The sequence below is a fragment of the Anastrepha ludens genome, chromosome 6 (assembly GCF_028408465.1).
Source record: "Anastrepha ludens isolate Willacy chromosome 6, idAnaLude1.1, whole genome shotgun sequence".
Lineage (NCBI taxonomy): Eukaryota > Metazoa > Arthropoda > Insecta > Diptera > Tephritidae > Anastrepha > Anastrepha ludens.
In genome coordinates, this window is record NC_071502.1 from 124,519,423 (window position 1) to 124,539,261 (window position 19,839).

The following is a 19,839-nucleotide window of genomic DNA, read 5'->3' on the forward strand; positions in this document are numbered from 1 at the left end:
GGTTCTGCTCATACAAATCTTAATATTTTTCTGAAATATTCTAACGAACGGCTTAGAATATAAAAAATGTTGTAGTTATCAAGCAAAACCCGCATTTTTTTTTTGTTGTGAGGCACCCTACATTACAAAGGATGATCAAGTCGGAGGTATCGGACTTTACATTGAAATAAAACAACGAAAATTCATATTGATTGGGCAGTATTTATTATTTTTGTGTAGACCCTTTCATGACATTTATTTTTTTAAGTTAATCCCTTTCAAATGTCGGTAAAACAACACCAATTTTTAATTACTCGCTGGACGATTCCGGTCGGTATCTCGTGAATAATTTTAGTATTGTCGGCTTTCAATGCCTCAATCAAAGCTGGTTTATTCACAAAGCATTTAGAGTTTACGTACACCCACAAATTAAAGTCCAAATGTGCGATGTCACACGATCTTAGTGCTCAATCGACTGGTGCGAGACGAGAGACAAATTGCTTACAAAAAAGACGACATTGTTTCACGGGTTGTATGGCAAGCAGTGCCGTCTTCTTGGAACCCAATGTTGTGGAGATCACGGGCTTCAATATCCGGTATCAAAAAGTGGTTTGTCATGGCGCAATAGCGTTTGCCAATAACTGCTACATTGGCGCTAGCCTCGTCTTTGAAGAAATATGAGCCGTTGATTTCTCCAGCTCGTAGACCGCACCAAACGGTTGTTTTCAGTGGATGGCTTCGGATTGCTCTTTAGCCTAAATATGGCAATTTAGCTTATTGACATATAGCTATTAAGCCAAACATGGACCTTATCGCTGAGCACCATTGGTTGGCCTGAGCGCACGATGAACACTTTTCACAGAGCATCGATTTTCGTAATGCAATTGTATGATTTGTAAACGTTGTTGAGCCGTAAGTCTTTCCATGATGAAATGTCAATGAATACTAAAAAATTACGAGTTTGCACTTAGTTTGACACTAGTCACGCCTGATCTGTCAAAACCCTATTGGCAAAAGTACCTCCAATCTGTTCACTCTTTAGATACTTTTCGATCGCTATCGAGCCATGCTAACTTAATTTTTGTTTCTAAAAATTAATCACTTAAACATGGGCGATATTTGATTTGAAGAAGACGATGCAACTTGCCACACAGCGCGCTTAACAATCGATTTATTGCAATCTTCAAGCCACCATTGACGCCATACGGCAAGATTTAATGGAAAAGGTAGTCAAAAATTAGACTGCTCAAATGGACCATATATCAGCCACGGCGGGTATATTCCGGATATCACATTCAAGAAATAAATGCTATGCAATTATCCACCAGATTGAAATATAAAAAGGAAATCATTCCAACAATATTTTTTTATTGTATTATCATTTTAAGCTCTGAAGCTTTTAAAAAACACGCGATATATATAATTTCAATAAAATAATTCATTTTCCATCCATCTATCTATAAACGCTCACCAATTTTCGAGTCCTTTACTAATTATAAAAATTTCCCAAAGTGTACGGAAAAACTTGGTTGGGTAAATGGGGTACTGTATCGCCGTGGAAGCCATTCGATTGAAACCCATGCTTAATAGAATGATTTTCTCTTTCCAATGAAAAACAAAAATAATTGAAATATTATATAATCAGGAGACATTTAATTACAGCCGCATTAAATTAAATTCCAAACGCTATATGAACCACCCTGTATATGGAGTGCGCAAACTGTGTTTCAGTTAAGCAACCATGCAATGAAATCCGTTTATTTTGTGTAATACAAAAAATGTACTTTAAATTTTTCCACAAATTAGTTGGATTCATACAAATTCATGCCGAAGATAGCAGTTGCGGTTTTTAAAATTTAATCACTTTTACTAAGTTATTCCCTAAAAATGCCAGATTTGTGGTTTTTGCACTACGATAATGCGCCGGTTCGCATTGCGTTCATTGTTCGTGACCGTTTGCTGGTCAAAGACACACTAAAAATGTAATAAAAATTATCTGCCTCTTTGAGACTTCAAGCACCGTAACTTAGTGTGGAAAACCTTCAAAGGTGCAGATTTGTTTTAAAGTAGCAAAGTTTGAATACTTTGGTTCTATTAGCAGAAAAATTCACTTATAAATAAAGTTTTTATGCTTTTAGTTTGTTTTTTTAATGAAATTGGTTGAACTACGGTTGAATTTTTATTGTTTTAAAAGTGTTTGCTCCATTTTGAATTGTTTCAAAAATTCTGAATTTACTTTGAAAATAGATGCAGATCCCATAGTTACGTGAAATGGTATTTATTTAAAAACTAATTTCAAAAATCACACCAATATTACTCTTTTTTTGTTTCAAGGTGGAGTTTTAAAATATGAGAATTAAATCTGCATTAAGATATTTCTGTACCAACATTTTATCTATTATAAAAGTAGAGGCAATAGCCACAGCTACAGAGCGCTTGAAGGCATTACGCATTTTTTCCATAAATCGCGGATATGATATTTTTTTTAATGCAAAATATTCTATTGACAAAAATATTAAAATTTAATAAACATTTTGAGCAACTTCAAACTTGCATTAAAATTGAGTCTTTTAAAAACTGTTTACCTATTTTTTTAAATCTAATTAAAAATTTAGAAGTTTCAACAAATGTGCGAATTTTTATAAATCTTTAACAAAGCTTGACACTTGAATGAACCACAGAATCAACTATATCTTTATACAAAAATTATTGAAATTAAAAACGTGTTAGTAGTCAAAACTTTTCATTATGTGAGGTCTTTATAATAATTTCGGGAGATGTAGTTGGGTCAATGAATACAGGGACATATATATACACATATATATATACATATATATATATATACATACATATCTATATATATAAAAAAGAAATGATGTTCGTTTGTACGCATTTTTTTGGGCCGATACGAGGCCAATTTTATTCGTTCTTTTTTCATATTATAGGGATCCACTAGGGGAAGGTTTTTAGCAAAAAAAAATTTCTTTTAAATATTTTCTTCATATAAAAAAAAGAAAAAATCAAAATATTGTACAAAACAAAACTTGCTCGATTCTTAGATTAAAGTAAGTTTCGAATCGACATTCATTTTATGTGTACAACTTTTTTTGAATTTTTCGTTATTGTATACAGAAATTTCAAATGATTCGAATGAAATTTTTTTTTTTTTTATTTCTTCCATAAAATATTACACCTGTCGTTAGACAATAAGTAATTTGATTTACAAAAAGATGGAATGAGAGTGATATTGAAGGGCCAATGCCCCCAAGCTCATTTAGAAGAAATATATACATATTATTTAAAAACAAGTGGTTAACAAACAATGACATATACGATTAGTTGACAATTGATTACAAGGATTTTGCAAGATCTGTTGGTGTTTGACGGTTAAGCCGACTTTGGGTAGATTTTTCTTTATTTGGTAGTCATCATAGGATTTGTATGCGTTAATAGTCTATTTATGTGTCTTCTGCTAGCGCTTTGTATTGTTTCATCAATAGTATCGATGTCAAGGTCGCGATGAATATCTGCGTTAGGTATGTACCAAGGTGCATTAGTTAAGGTCCTAAGTATTTATGAAAATAATGTTTCAATTCAATTGAGCAATGCTTTCTTTGACCAATTCTATATGGAAATGAATGCGTTTGCAAACGATGTTTTCGGCTATGAACAAATGTTGGAATCGAATGAAAAAGGAAAGAAACGCGAAATGATAAAAAAAATTCTTGGAAAATTTAAAATGAATGGTGCTTCATTGGAAAAATTCAAAGGTAATAAGAACATACACAAGATAAAGTTAGAATTCGAATTTTGTTTATTTCTCATTTTTTCAGAAGTATACCACACAACAACTCATTCCAACTCTGATTTTGAAATCCTGTTGGAATTGGTGATCGATAATTTTGCCACTATAATGGTCAATGGAAATTTGCGTGTATCAGACCCTGCATATTATTTACCATATCAACTTTTTATGGAACATATGGACCAAATGTAATATAATAAAAAATAATTTAGTTTTGTTTTGATTTTTTGCAACATTTTGGTTTTCAGTTAATACAATAAAAACAATACTGTTTTTTCGTGAACACAAAATTCTAAATTTATTACGTTGTTTGTTTAGAATTTTTTTAGAAAAAAAGTAAATTTTTTGGTTTTGAGGAAATTTGTTTATTGTTGCTATTTGTGAAAGCGTAGATATTTGTAAGTATTTGACTATAATCCTAAAAGTTAATGGAATACCACTATGACACATAGAAAACATTTTTTCAAAGGGGTGTTTTTCGAAAATTATAAAAAAATTGTTTTCAAAAATTTTTAAGAAATAAAGTAAAATAAAAAAATTTCGAAACCATGAAATTTTTTCAAAACCAAATTTTCCTCAAAAAGATAAAAGAAATTTCTTCGAAGAGGTGTTTTTCGAAAATTACAAAAAAAAAATTTCAAAAATTTTAAACAAATAAAATAAAATAAAACTTTTTCAAGGGTATGAAATTTTTTCAAAACAAAATTTTCTGAAAACCAAACAAAATTAAAAAAAAAATGGTGTTTTCAAAGCATTTCATATTCCACTATTAATAGAGAATACATTTTTTCGAGGGGGTGTTTTTCAAAGCGGAAAAAAATCTTTTTTAACAAATCAATTTAAACTTTTGCAAAAGTATGAAATTTTTTCAAGAACAAAATTTTCTCAAAAACGTTAAATTAAAAAAAAATAGTTTTTTCAAAATATTTAATTTTCAGCAATTAACTGAGAAGAAATTTGTTAAAACTTCAAAAAACACTTTTTAACCAAAAAAAATAAACCTTTTTTCAAAAACAACAGGAATGATAACATTGCCTAACAATTTCTGCACTTTTGCACAGTCTAAAGAGGCATTGATACAGAGTGTATTTCCAAACATAGTTCAACATTACAAAAACCATGATTGACTCAGCGAAAGAGCAATTTTAGCTGGGAAAAATAAGGACGTCAATGATATAAATTCAGCTATTTTAGATCAAATACCTGGTGACATAGTTGCGTATAAGTCAATGGACACTATTACTGATCAAGATGAGGTCGTAAATTATCCAACTGAATTCTTAAACTCACTCGATTTGCCAGGCTTACCACCTCATAATTTACGATTAAAAATTGGAGCACCGATTATTATGCTGTGCAATAGTAATGTGCCCCGACTTTGCAACGGTACCAGACTCGCTGTGAAGAAGCTAATGGGTAACGTTATCGAAGCAACAATTTTGAAAGGGAAGTACAAAGGAGAAGACATTTTGATACCCTGAATTCCACTGATTCCGGCGGATTTACCATTCGATTTCAAACGTTTGCAGTTCCCTATTCGCCTTGCCTTCGCTATGAGAATTAATAAGGCGCAAGGACAGTCTCTACAAATGTGCGGTATTAATTTAGAATACCCAATTTTTTCTCATGGACAATTGTATGTAGCTTGCTTACGAGTTGGCAAACCATCGTCATTATTCACGCGAAAGATGAAAAAACCAAAAACGTTGTCTACCAAAAAGTGTTACAATAAAGTTCGAATGAAATTGTATCAAAGAATTTGCTTTGTTTCGTATTAATTTTATTCTCTTTCAGCAAATCATTGAATTTATCGTCTAGCGAAGCGGGCGAGGGTACGCTAGTATTATATATAATTGGTGCTTGCACCCTTTATTGAGTGTTTGGCTAAGCTTCCCCTTCTATTTGTGGTGAGCGTCTTGATGTTGTTTCACAAACGAAGCAGACTACAGTTTTAAACCGATTCCGAATGGCAAATTGTTTTTTATGTCGAGCTTTTTCATGTCACAAATACACTCGGAGGTTTGCCATTGCCTGCTGAGGGGCGATCGCTAAAGAAAAAACTTGTCTATTATTTGATGTTCATGCACGGAGATTCGAACTTACGCACTCCCGAGTGGTAGACACGCACCAACACATTATCTGCGGCGATCGCCAGACAACAGATGAATGCTTAACATTTATTGCCAATATTAATATAATTAAGATAACTCTAGAGTGTGCGCATACATTTTCTTCATCTCTAAAGCCATGTTTTGGCGGAATATTCCTCGCAGTCACTTATTCTAACAATCCAGTAGAGGACAATTAATATTTTCTCCTTTTTTATTTTTATTCAATTATCTAAGAAGGGGGAAGTCCTGTGTGATGGCTTTTGAGTTGTCAAAAAAAAAATTTAATAAGCCGATTGTGCATTAAGCATTGCGTTCCCTGTAAGTTTTCTTAAATTTGCAGCAACCTAATAAAGTAACACGTTCCAAAAAATTTGAGAAAAATGAACAGGAACTTGATAGATTAGTAATAAGCTGCTCATTAACTTACGAGTATGAGAATAATAAAGTTAGCGACTGCATTAATTGAACAAATACCAACAAAAAAAATAAGTAAAACTAAAATTAGAAATTAAAAAATTACTTTCATTCATCACAAGCGGCTTAAAAATCTAAAACCGCTTTTACTGACTTCTAATTATACCCCAGTGCAATTACACACACACAAACGTAAACCATATAATTTTCACTTTTTGTTGTTGTTTTTTTCTTTGCCTTCTCCGATTGTCAATCATAAGCTCATTGCCCTTAATATCTCAGCGGGACTACGTGCAAATTCCACTTGAGTTCAATTATTGCTAACAACAAGAAACTTCTAGCAACAACTTTATTACCATTTTAATGCAACTGTTTTATTTTTGTTTTTGTTTTTTTATATTATTGTTGCTTTTGAATTTTTTGCTGCCTGCTAATATCCACTTGTTATTAGAATAATTAGTTGCATTAATTGTAATTAATAGAATGATTAACTTCTGCGTTATTCAAAATGCATTCTGTTTATTGAAACTAAGCGCATGTGAATACACACACACGCACACACACACATACGTAAAAATGCATATTAAGTAATTTACTTGCGAAAAACAATACAGCGACAGTAATTAAAATTAAATGGAAATTAAAAAATGTTTTTTTTTCTTTTCTGCTAATTTTTTATTATAACTTAATTACGCCTAACAATCGCTGCTAATGCAAGTTTACAATACAATAATAGCAGCAAAAGTGCTGCTTAGTGAAAAGTCAATAGACTCTGCCAAAGCTGACACCGGTTGTCCTTCAACTTTAAAAACTACACAAATAGTTGTTGTAGTTGTATTTGTCACTACTAGCTTAGTTTGCATGCGAGTTGCATTTTTATTGCACAACATTTATATCATATGCGAATAGCGCTAAACATACACACACACGCATAGTTTTTAATTAACTACAGATTTGGTATGAATTAGTATTAAATTTTCTGTTCATTGACTCAAGGCAAATACACAAACACAAAAGTGTTTCACGGCAATTAAAATTAATTATAATTTTTTCACTCATTTTCTTACTTTAATATTCAGAAAAAATGTGTGATTTGCATAAAATTAACGCTATATAAAAACATTAGCGCTTTACCAAATTTATTTTAGGGTGGGGCAGTGCTAATCGCCTCTACTTCAATACTTTATGAATTAAAAGTAGCGCAGAAATTGTGAGAATGGGCTAAGAATATTTTTTTAAGTCGATTATTGTACTCTGAATCTGTGTTCAAGAATTATATTCAAATTATGAAGTTTTTGTTCATTTAGTGTTATGGCGTTGTTTAAAAAACTCCACATTCTTTTTTATCTGCATATAACAAATACGCAAATCTTAAGTTCAACACGCAGCCCTTCATGGAGTCCTTTTTGCGGTAAAAGGTAAGCTGTGTGAGGAAACTTGACGAAAATAATACTTTTTTGTATTTAACTCTAGCGGTCCAATACATATTTTCAATCACCGTATTTCTTCATCAACTCGAAGGTAATGGGCGCACGCGCTTTCTCTAAATTTTATTTATAATCGTACACACAACTTTCTTCATGCTAAGGGTTATACGCTTACTCAGCTTCATTAATATATCTTCATTTATTCGCCGCGCACACAGCAACACGATCGGAAATCCAAATTTGGCTATTAATTCGCACCCACGATTCCTTCTCTCATACCAGCCTGATCTAAAAGTTCCCGGAATATTTCGGAAAATTCAAAACACAAGTTTATTCCACAAAAATGATATTATCACCTTCAAAGTACTCCTCATCAACTGCAACATACTTATGGCAGTGTGCCGTCAGAGCCGTCTCCGATTTTCTATTATTTCCTTTTGACTGTTAAAACGCGTTTCCTATTGTGGTTTTTTCACTCGATCGAACAGAAAAAGCCGCAGGGAGCCATATCAGGTGAATTCGATGGATATTGGATGGTATTCCTCTCGTTCTTGGTCAAAAATTCACGGATAATGGCGGCATTCTGTCCAGACACAAACCCAAATAATTAACTGCAATGTCCTGAAGGCGTCCATAAGCACTGTTCTTTCTCTGTCAGCTCCATCTGATACCAAATTTGCGGTTATTGGTCAACTATTCTTTCGCTTTATTGATGTTTTCATCAGTTTTCGATGTCGATGGCCTGCTAATACGCTCGTTATTCGATCGTTTATTTATGCCATTCAGAAACAGCTGTTTTCTTTTTTAAGATTTTCGCTCCATTGCATCAATTTTTAACGCACAATTTAATACAAATTCAAATGCATTCTTTAAGTCGAAAAAAATAAAATCGCGCATAGAGGCAGATTTATTCGAGACGGTGTAACTTTTACAAATGTCGAGCAATGGAGGTAAAATTCTGGAAGGAGTGTTGTACTCAAATGTGGTAACCTAATAAGAACAAAAATACAACTCGAATCAGTTGACTCAGGGAGGCACCTGGCGGTTGTTCTGGGAGCTTTTTGATCGAGTAACAGAATTATGAACACACCATTATTTTCTTTTATAAAAATATGGTTTATACGACAACCAAAATCATAAAATGCAAAGTTTTAAGCTTTGTGCAAAAATTTCCAAACTTTTTCAAAACTTCATCAAAACTTTCGAATTTTAGCCAGCATTTTTTTTAATTTTTCGAGGTATGCAGGTTTACCCCTTTGAATTTTATTATAAAAAAGTGCAGGTTTCAAATGCCTAAGCGCATCGTTGATGCTTGACAATTTGTTTCATTTGGGGTTTGCTAAAATTTTTCTTCTATATTGAAAAAAATCGGGCGGGTACAGGGCATGTCCGGGACTAGCCAGGGCACGACTCCGATCCTTCGGTAAGCCTTTCCTACAGCAAATTAAGGAGATCTCAGACATCGAGATAAAGGATTTGCTGCTATACTTGGACCTCACTAAATGGATCTGACTTGGAAACAAAAAAAAAAAAAAACATCATCATCACACGAGATAGTGGTAGTAAAACGGTGCTGGTCACTAATGAAAAAGTCAAATGAAATGTCTGTAAAAAATGGTAAATTTGATAAAGAAGTTTCATAGATATAAAAGTACGAATTCACTGAAAAATTGGCGTTGTTTCATCCATTTTCCAAAATCGGGTTTAATTATCTGATGTCATTCCTTACATAAAATTTAAGCAAATTTATTTACTAGTTATTGTAATATTATGTAAAAATGGAAGGTAGGGGTGGTTAGCACTTCATTTTCAAAAGCAACCTACCTTCGGCCAAGGATTACTTATTGCATGTAGCCAGTGTCGCTAAGCTGATTTAGCCAAACGGAAGGACAGTTAGACAGGCATATACAGGGTGAACGATATGAAGTGTTACCAACTTCACACTGCTTGTATCTGTAAAACAGCTCATGACATCAACGTCAAAATTGTTCTAATGACAGTTCAATGTATGGTTTATAAGCCATCAAGAGCATTTGCGTCTCAGTTTTGTTGAATTTTTTTTTCTGTGATGGAATTCAAACGCAATAGTGTGATTGCGTTATATTTGGTTGGAAAATCACAACCAGCCAGTGTTCGTGAGCTCAGTCACCTCAAAGTGAATTAAATGTTTGTGTAGCGCACTATAAAACGTTACAATGATATTGGTAGCATTGCAAAACGTTATGGAGGTGGACCAAAAAAAACCGCAACAACGCCAGAAATGGTTCGGAAAGTGAAGGCTCGACTTGAACGAAATCCACGACGAAGTGGAAGAAAAATGGCAAAAGAACTGAAAATATCGCAAGACAGCATTCGACGCATATTGAAAAAAGAGCTCAAGGTCAAGTCTTACAAGTTCCTAAAAGCACACGATCTTTCACCCCAGCAAAAAAAAGTTCGGTGCGAAAGAGCAAAGGAGTTGTTGCGCTTGCACGAGCGTGGCGAATTTTCTAACTGGCTGATGGACGCTCTCCAATCGTTTTTATCGAGCCTGGTGTCAAAGTGAATGCGACTTATTATCGGGAAAATGTTCCAGAAGCTGCTTTAGAGCCGTGGACACGCAAACATTTCGGTCGTAGACCATGGACGTTCCAACAGGACTTGGCACCGTCTCATAAAGCTCGTGTGAACCAAGAATGGTTAAAACATCATGTTCCACACAATGGCTTTCGAATTCGCCAGACGGAAATCCGATGGACTATTCCATCTGATCCATTTTGGACAGCAAGGTGAGGACTAAAAAATATGCCAGTATGGATGCGCTGAAAAAAGCGATTATATGAGAATGGGCCAAAATACCTTAAGATCACATTCGTGCAGCATGCAACTCATTTTTTGACCGTTTGAAGGCTATAGTCAAGGCAAAAGGAGGTCATATCGAGCTAAAGTTAATATATATTAAAATTGTAATCATTTTTGAACAATTTTGTCTTTGAAATCAATAAAAACTAATTTCACACAAAAAAGTTATGGTGTTTTACAGAAATACACTCGGAGGTTTGCCATTGCCTGCCGAGGGGCGACCGCTATTAGAAAATTAGACAGGCATAGCTGACTATAGTGGTGTGTGTATGCCAATATTTATCAAGAGTTTGTTAACGACAACCGTTACGTTACCACATTAATACCATTTTATATCACTAATAATTCACTGGGTTTGAAAAAAGGTGTCATAAAGCTCCTAACCGCGAAATAAGCAAAGGCATTAGAAAGTTCCTCATTCGCCTATAAACTGACAAATAATCGTATTTATAATATTTTGATGCATCGAACGCGTTTTTTACCGGCGAGAAAACGTTACTATCCTATTTCTATAATTAATTGGCGCGCTATATTTTTATTCAGCTCAAGAATTTTTTTTGTGGCTAAACATTTTTAGATATTGGCGCTTAACGAGCTCCTGCCTTTCTTCGCCCAGCGAAAAAAATGTGGCGTACGTCATGAGGACGCAGCTTGGGCGGATTTAACTCACTTCCGATGCTGGGTTTAATAATTTATCATACATTTTTATTTTTGCAGTTTTTTTTTTATGTGATTTGTGTGAATTTTTATTTGCATGCAAGAGAATTTTCCAGATAAAATTGCATCTGAGCAGTGTTCTTTATTTTGTTTTTCTGTTTTGTGTTTTGATCTGTTTGTATTTGTTATCTACTTTAAACTCATTGCTGTTTAAAAAAAATGGAGAAGTAAAGAAAAAAGCATGTTGCACGGGCTAATTTTGTTTCCATTTAACAGTTTTGACTATTTTTTATTTGAAAGATTTTTAATGGTTTCCGCCGGATAAATTGTAACGTGTCAAATATATGGATCAGCTTATAAAAACTCTATTGAAGTAAGCCGTAATATATTTTTGTTTTATAAACTGAGTATTTGATTCGCCAATGTTTCACAAAATACTAATTTATAATTAAATTGAATTCTTAATTCAAAAACATTGAATTTTTCTTTTAAATTATTCTTTAAGATTATTATTTTAAATTTGGTGAAATATTTAAGCTTTAGGGTATTTGCTGTACTTCGTAAATGCAACTTCATTGTTTTATTTGTTGATGATTTTATAAATAAAAGTCAATTCTGAATTAAAAAATCGTAAAATTTAGATTTTTCGAAAACTTTTATTTTCTTTTAGTTTTCTTCATAAATCCCTATTTACCCAATCGTTTGAGTAACAGCTGCACTTGGGAAGTGAACTTTAATAACTTTTTTTGCTTATTACTATACAAAAATAAGTGGGCTTTCCAAAATCGTGTAATATCTTTTTAAGTACCTAATTTAAATTGAATTTGATGAATTGAAATTTTTTCGAAAATTATTGTTTTAAATAATTTTCCCATGGTTCAACCTTGCGAGTAACAACTGTGCCAGCCAATGGAATTGTATGGATTTATTTAGTTATAAGTTTTTGTTATAAAATATTTGGATCGGAAGCAACTTACCTCAGCCAAATATTCTCAACTGCGCAATGAGAGTCCAATGCTGGGTTGGTAGAATTTTTAGACGATGTAGTTTTAAAGTCAAATTGTAGTTAAATTAGTAATTTGTTTACAGGTTTGGACTATTTTGTAGAGAATTATTATTGATCTAGAGTCTGAAAATGCAGTTATTAATCAGATATCAAATTGATCCAAATTCGATTAATTTTTTTAAATCAATTTACATGTTTATTTCTTAAGCAAAGCAATGCCTCCATTTGCCATTCACTGCAAACATTATTTAAATTGTTTGTTTTATTTTATATTTTCCAAACGCTTTGATTTTAAATATTTTTATTTGGATATACAAATACATACAAACACAGCACCGTCAAATTGATTTTGAAACTTTTCACTCTGCATAATTTTTTGCAAATTTTGTATCCTTCTAAATTCACCATTCCGACTGCATCGCCGCTTGTCTCATTAAAATGCGGTCACTTTCACAGCTCCGAAAATTGCGTTGGTGCACTGAGTGTTGCTGTTTTCATTTTGTTGTTGTTTTTTACTTTTAAAATTTCGTTGTTTTTATTATCTTTATTTGCTGCACGCGCACACATTGTATTTATTAATTTCTTTGTCTCAAATTTTTTTGCTGGTTTTTATTTTGGCGAAGTGCATTGCTGCTGCCTACCTGTGCGCCTCGGCGACACGGCTCAGGCAGCGAAACTAGGTGTATAGTGGCAATGCAAGGTAGCAACAGCAACACGGCTATCGCATTGCTGCAATTTATCAATCACTTTCAACTGCCACATGCAATTAATCACAACGGTTGCAATGATCCCAATGGAGAAATATGTAGTGAATATTACTGTTGTTGTCGTTTTTTTCTTTTCAGTTGGCTTGCACGCTTTTCGGTTGTATGATTGTTGTTAGTTCAAATTGGTAGCAAAAGTTGGCGATAAGTGGCTACTTAATTGTTATTGTTGTTGTAGAGTTATTAATATTAAATGCACGATTTCTTAAGTGTGCGCGAATATCAGTTAACGGTGCCAGTCAATATGCAAGCCGCAATACATAACAGTACACAAATTTCCATATGACAACCCCAAAAGTAATATAATGAATTGATTACAGTTAATTGTCACACGCACGCACACTTCCACACTAATACACCATGTCACAGTAGATCTTCTTGCAGCGGCTCTAAGTTGCACTGTTCACAGTTTATTCACACACAAACTCAATTTTTAAATAAAGTCTTTAATTATACTGCTTATATAATTATCCATTTAATTTTAAGCTCGCCGCTTCTCTTCGATGGTAATCGGCTCAAATGCGAGTTCCAAATGTATTCACAGTTCAAATGTAGGATTCAAAAATCATCCGTGCGAACCATACTAATAGGCAGAGCGCCGTTAAAAGACTGAGCAGCGCTGCCAACTATGCCTTCCTGCTGCCTGTTGGTTGGCTTGCTGCCTATCAGCCGGCCTGCGCTGCTGCGTCGCTGTGTCGCTGCCGAAGACCCCCCAAAATAAATGCCAGCAACAGCAACGACAACAACACTTAAAATCAGCGCGCACACATGCAATCAACATTTGAGTAAGCACCAGCAACAGCAACACGAACCGAAAAACTGGACAACAACAACAACAACAATTAAAAGCAACCACATTAATATGACAGTAGTTAAGAAACGAGCAGCGAACGACAGCGAACCGAAGTGATGAACGAACTATGCCAACAAAAACGAACAACACGAAAACGAAGTCACCGCCAATGTTGTTGCTGGTGTTTCGTTCGCGGTGGCAAAGCTGCTGCGCTGCTTACTGCTAGCGGCAATAAAACGAACACAACCGAATGCAAATGCCCACCAAACGAACGTCGCTACATGCGTGCATGCAAGAGCATACTGCAAGAGGTAAGACAAAACCAAAACGAAGCGAAGGAAAACAAAATCAACGCAGGCGAATGAATTGCGCGCGCCTGTTAGAAGATGACGAGGGCGGTGGTGGAAGAGACTGAAGCCAAGCTGACAGCTAACAGTAGACTATCCAACCACCCACCTTCGCCGCTGCCAACGTCGACGCGCTCACTAATAGCTATCAGCTGTGCCTTGACTGAGAGCGAATGCGTGAGAGAGCGCAGCAACAGTAAAAAGGCGAACAAATAATGACGTCATTAATTAAGGCAGTTGTGCTGAGTGGCAACATTCGTATACCGTGTATGAGTGTGTGCAAGGCGCTCATTATAAGCTCACAGCATTGTTGTTGCCATAGCTCCAACTTTGCTGCAAGAATTCAAGTGGGGAAATAGTTTGTGCGCGAGTTGAGCTTGACGAAAATCTGATGCTGTAAGAGAGAGTGAGAGAAATAAGGGAAACAAGATTAATTAGAGCTGTTAGCAAAACGGAGACATTAGCGTTTTCCAAACTTTTAATGTGACAAACGCATGTGTTTGTTGGAATGTGCCGCAGTTGACAGTGGCGCTTGTGGAGCCTCAGCGCTGTGAGCGCAGCATTGCTTTGAACAGCTGCTCTCACCCTCTCTATCTTTCTCTCTCTCTGTGATGTTTTAATAGCACACTGCTGGTGCCGTAGATGGGGCGTCACATTCATTTGGCGCGCGCGGAAATAGAATAAACTAAAATGTGAAATTTCATAATCAAATTTATAAATTTTCAAAATGTTTCAAAATTTATTTATAATGTTTTGTAGAGATTTTATTTTTTCAATATTTAAATATAATACAATATATAAATGAAAATTTTAACGAATTCAAATACTGACTGCCACACGCCAACTGACTTTTCGCACAGTTTTTAAGTTTTTAATTATGTCGCATAAATTTTCAACCACTATTTTTTAAACCTCATACATATGTGCATATTCCACCCCTTTGTTTTTTTTTTTTGTAATTAATGACTTGTTGTTGTGCCCATAACCGTGTCGCTGCCACACTAATTACATGAAAAAATATTAGATTGCCATGAACGAAGGGTTGCAAATTGATGCTAAAAAAATTGCTAAGGCTAGCCTTTTAGGGTCGCGTGGCAGCCAGGGTAGTGTTGTCAGAGCCAAAATGACAAATGCACTTTTCTCACACATGTGCGGACATTCTATATGAGGATGGACATATTTATGTATGAATGGATGTGTATGCTTTTCTCTTTTGAAACAATTAGAAAATAAGAGATATTCGAATATAATCAATTTGCGATCGAAAAATACGCTAATGCACAGCGGCAAAATAAAAAAGTATTGATTTCCTTTGGATACGCAATGCAAAAATTAATGGGCTTTAAGTTCTTTTCTTTGGGCAAAAAGGGATTATATGTGTACAATATAGCGCAAAAAAATCAGATTTTAATATTTGGGTATATATGTATTTGTTTTTAAGGGAGTCTGAGGGGTGTGTTTTATGAGGTGCATTTAGCGGTGACTGCTAGTGAAATTGGGATGAAAATTTATGGGCTCGCATACACCTTACGCGAATATATTGCACACATGTGTGTCTCAGAAAGATAAAAAAATAACTCAACTGCGCAAAGGCTTCTTTAAACTGGCAATTTGTAAAAAAACTGAAAATGCCGACTACGCACAACGGTTAAAGAATTAAAAAAAACGACTTTTTTACTTGAAGAACTCCCTAATACCCTCAAAGGGTTAAAACGCTGAAACATTGTAAATATTTCCGTTATGAATCAAGGCGCGTCCCTCTATGCCCACATCAACCCGAGCCATCAAGTTTTGCGATTGCAAAATATATTCGAGGCGAAGATACATATATTGAAGATACACCGAAGAAAAAACTTGTGGCTATCCAGTTTGATTATAGCTGTAGTTGTTGCCTTGTCTCCTTTTATTTTTGGTTATTTTTGGTATCATTTAGCGGCCGCCGTAGCCGAATGGGTTGGTGCGTGACTACCATTCGGAATTCACAGACAGAACGTTGGTTCGAATCTCGGCGAAACACCAAAATTAAGAAAAACATTTTTCTAATAGCGTTCGCCCCTCGGCAGGCAATGGCAAACCTCCGAGTGTATTTCTGCCATGAAAAAGCTCCTCTTAAAAAATCTGCCGTTCGGAGTCGGCTTGAAACTGTGGTCCCTTCATTTGTGGACGCACCACCACAAATAGGAGGAGGAGCTCGGCCAAACACCCAAAAAGGGTGTACGTGCCAAATATATATATACAATATATTAGGGCGGGTTGATTTAAAAATCGCTCATTACTCTATAAAAATCGTATTCTACGGATCAAAATAAGAAACTTTGCCGAAGGAACCATACTTCTAAAACGAATTCTGGTGTCCCCCAATTTGGGTCGAACGAAAAATCCCACTTTGACCCATTTAGAGTGCTCCAATCGAGTCCAAATGTATGACCGACCCCCACTAACTTTGGACGGCCGATCCACCAATGCCAGTGGCACACCCCTTGAAACTCCCCTGGGGGGTTCCCCATACAATCATTTCAAAATATCACCATTTTGGGCCTTTACATGAGAAAAGAAACTAAAAAGTTCGACCCAAATTGGGGGACATCGGAATTCGTTTTAGAGGTATGGTTTCTTCGGCAAAGTTTCTTATTTTGATCCCTACAATATGATTTTCACAGAGCAATGGGCGATTTTTTTGCCTCCCCATAAAAGACACTAAAAGTTCGACCCAAATTGGGAGACATCAGAATTGGTTTTAGAGGTATGGTGCCTTCGGCAAAGTTTCTTATTTTGATCCCTAGAATATAATTTTCACAGAGCAATGGGCGACCCGGCCTAATATATATACATATATCATTTAGCGGCAATTATACTCTGCAGAAGGCTAGTTTGCGCCAAATATACATTTGTTTCAATCAAAAACTTAAGTTTTGCTCTAAACTCGCACGTATCGACCCAAACAGCGAAACACTACGTTTTGTCTAAAGAGAGCTGCATTTCAATTGATATGTCACTCAATGTCATCGATGCTATCAGCAAATGAATCAAACCAAATACTGCCTTCTTGGACACTTTTCGTGCTAATGCAGTAGACATATACTAAATATCCATTCCACAAATACACATCTTAGCACTTCTAACGGTACGACGTTTACGAACTCCAACAACAGTTGCTTTACCTTTCAGATTGACGTAACTGCATACCCACAGCCTTTATGTCTGTTTGACTTCAGGTATCCTTCAAATGCACGTTTACTTATTTTAAATAAATATTGTTGGCCACGTCCTCAAATGCATTATCCAAATATCGAAGCCATTGAACTATACTCTGTCTAGTTGAATGTCTGTGGTTCAATTTACTGGCTACTAAATGTTGCCACTACTTCTGCCCACCATCAGTTCGACTTGTGAGCCACAGATTTACGTTTAAGCGCCTAACTCCACCCATTCGGCACTGACTCATCCCTCAGACAATCGCTGCCCTAGCAGGTACGTTGGTGTTCATTTGTGTGTATATGGGCAGAATAAGTTTAAATTATGCTTCCTCCGAATTATTATGTATGCAGAACATTGAGCTTACTGTCCGTCTTCTGGATCTGTCTATCCGTTTCAATACTACCTTTTGCTTTCCTCGGTCTCTCGGTGTCCGCTTCCCCTCGTACCATCATTTGTGGCCCGTATGCCGCTTGTAGTTGCACTAATTCACATTTGATGTTCCTCGAATGCGTTTGGTCAATGAGGTTATCCGATACTCATAGTCAAATCGACTCATTTCCAGCGCTACCAACAGCAATAGCCACAGAGTTTCATGCTGCAGACGCTTCCTATAACTAGGCAGTCGAATTGTGCCTTCCCCAAGTACTCGCACTGCTACGTTGGCAACGACTTGACGACGGTCACTTGTTGTTGTCTCGACTGTGTTGTTCCTCACGCCACCCCACGTCACGTCACTACCATTACATTTCGAGCCTGGACAATTGAACATCATATCGGTAGGTCGGTCGATGGTTTGTTGTCCAGCTGTTGTTGCGTTCATCGATCGCCTTTGGCGTAAGCAGGCTGGCCTGCGCTTTGTCTTCTTCCCGGCGATTTAGTGCGCCTTGCATATTGTTGTTTTATTTCGCTGCATTTTTGATGTGCGCCGATTTGTTGCGGTAGGTCTGCGCTGCGCTTCCGCGTGTCTCCTCTGCTGGCGTTCGTACGTTCCTTTCACAACGTACGTCGGAATAGTGGTATGCTTATTCCGAAGCGTCAATTCGCGCTGCCCACAAAATGCACATGAAAATAGATTTTCACTAATTTTTCTCTTTACCACTTTGGTAGGTGTCAGATTTGTCTTATCGCTAATTTTAAGTGTTCAAAGACTTTCCATATTTGGCTTTAACGACTTTGGACGTCCTCTTTCCAACAAAAATTGCGATGACTTTGTTTTTCTTTTTATTTCGTTTTATTTTGCTGGGTCATGGAAAAATATGCATTTTATTTCGTTTTCGTGTTGCCAGCGGCTCACAAATAACAGCAACTACAAATTAAGAAGAAACATAGTAAGCATTAGAAAAACAACAAAACCAACTAAGGTAACTACATTAAAAATTACCGTTAAGCGTTTGTCACTCCAGTCATTTTAGCTATCTACCCGAACGGCATCCAAAAAAATCCAAAGCATTCAGTCGGCCGTCTCTGTTGTCACTCCAACATCTTCCCCCCATCGCACTCTGCTGGAGTAGCGCCTTCCACTCTCGGTACGTCTGACCGCTGTGCGACTGCTTTGTTCTAATTTACGTTATTTGCCTCTGTGCCACCTTCGCTATGTTGTTGTCATTGCATATTGCCTCGTAGCCTGCTGCCTAACCGACTTCTACGTCCCTCTGCCTCTAACAATGCATTCTGCCGACCATAGTCCGTTGTGAATTTAGCACGCGCCCTGCGGCCTTCTTTTACTTCATCTACTCAACAGCAACTAACTTACCTTGCAACGTCGCCTTGCTCCAAGTATGCATTCGCTGCAAGTATGCTCACACACAATGCTCACCCCTTGCACATCCACCGTTGCTGTTGTAAATATTGACTGCGTGTTTGTGTTGCCAGTTCTATTAAAGCCAGTCGTCATTGTTGTTGCTGCTGCTATTGTCATTCGCCTAGCTCTAAATTTGAAATTAACGTTGGTACGAGTTTATATGCCAACTGCTTAGAGCCTTCTTTCCATTTAACTCGTCCAAACAGCCATCCGTCTGGTGAACCGTTCGTCTCAGCCTTTGGAGTCGCGCCTGATCGAGGAGCCGAGCTTGTGCCAACAACTAATTTTGTTATGTTTCTTCGAGGCTTTAATCATTCCTTCGTCGCATTCGGCGTCTTCGCCTAATGCGCCAGCCACTCGTTTACTCCTTCACAAAGTCTCATTCACAATAATTCGATGTGGACACACACGCCGTTCAGCCAAATGCCTGCTATGTCCATTCCTCAGCATCTTCCGAGGCTATCCAAGCTCACACATTCATATGGGTAAATATGTAATTTTCCAGAGCTGTTGTTTGTGCTGCACCAGTTGTAAGCATTGGTTATGGCGATTGTTGTGCGCCACAAAACATAAACATTCATAAAAACTCATGTTGCAATTGCATTACTCCTTGCCGCTGACTTGCTCATATTTACTTCGCGTCGACAATTAGTTCAACTGTATGTTGATATAATATAAATGTTGTTGTCATTTGTT

General features: G+C 36.1%; 1 protein-coding gene across 1 annotated transcript in view; it reads right to left on the reverse strand.

The window, feature by feature from the left end:
* Positions 1–13,617, reverse strand: part of LOC128868292 (uncharacterized) — a 92,004-nt gene extending 78,387 nt beyond the window's left edge. The window contains exon 1 of the mRNA XM_054110199.1: positions 12,212–13,617. The gene's annotated coding sequence lies outside the window, so the exon portion shown is untranslated. The remainder of the gene's footprint in view (positions 1–12,211) is intronic.
* Positions 13,618–19,839: the final 6,222 nt, after the last annotated feature.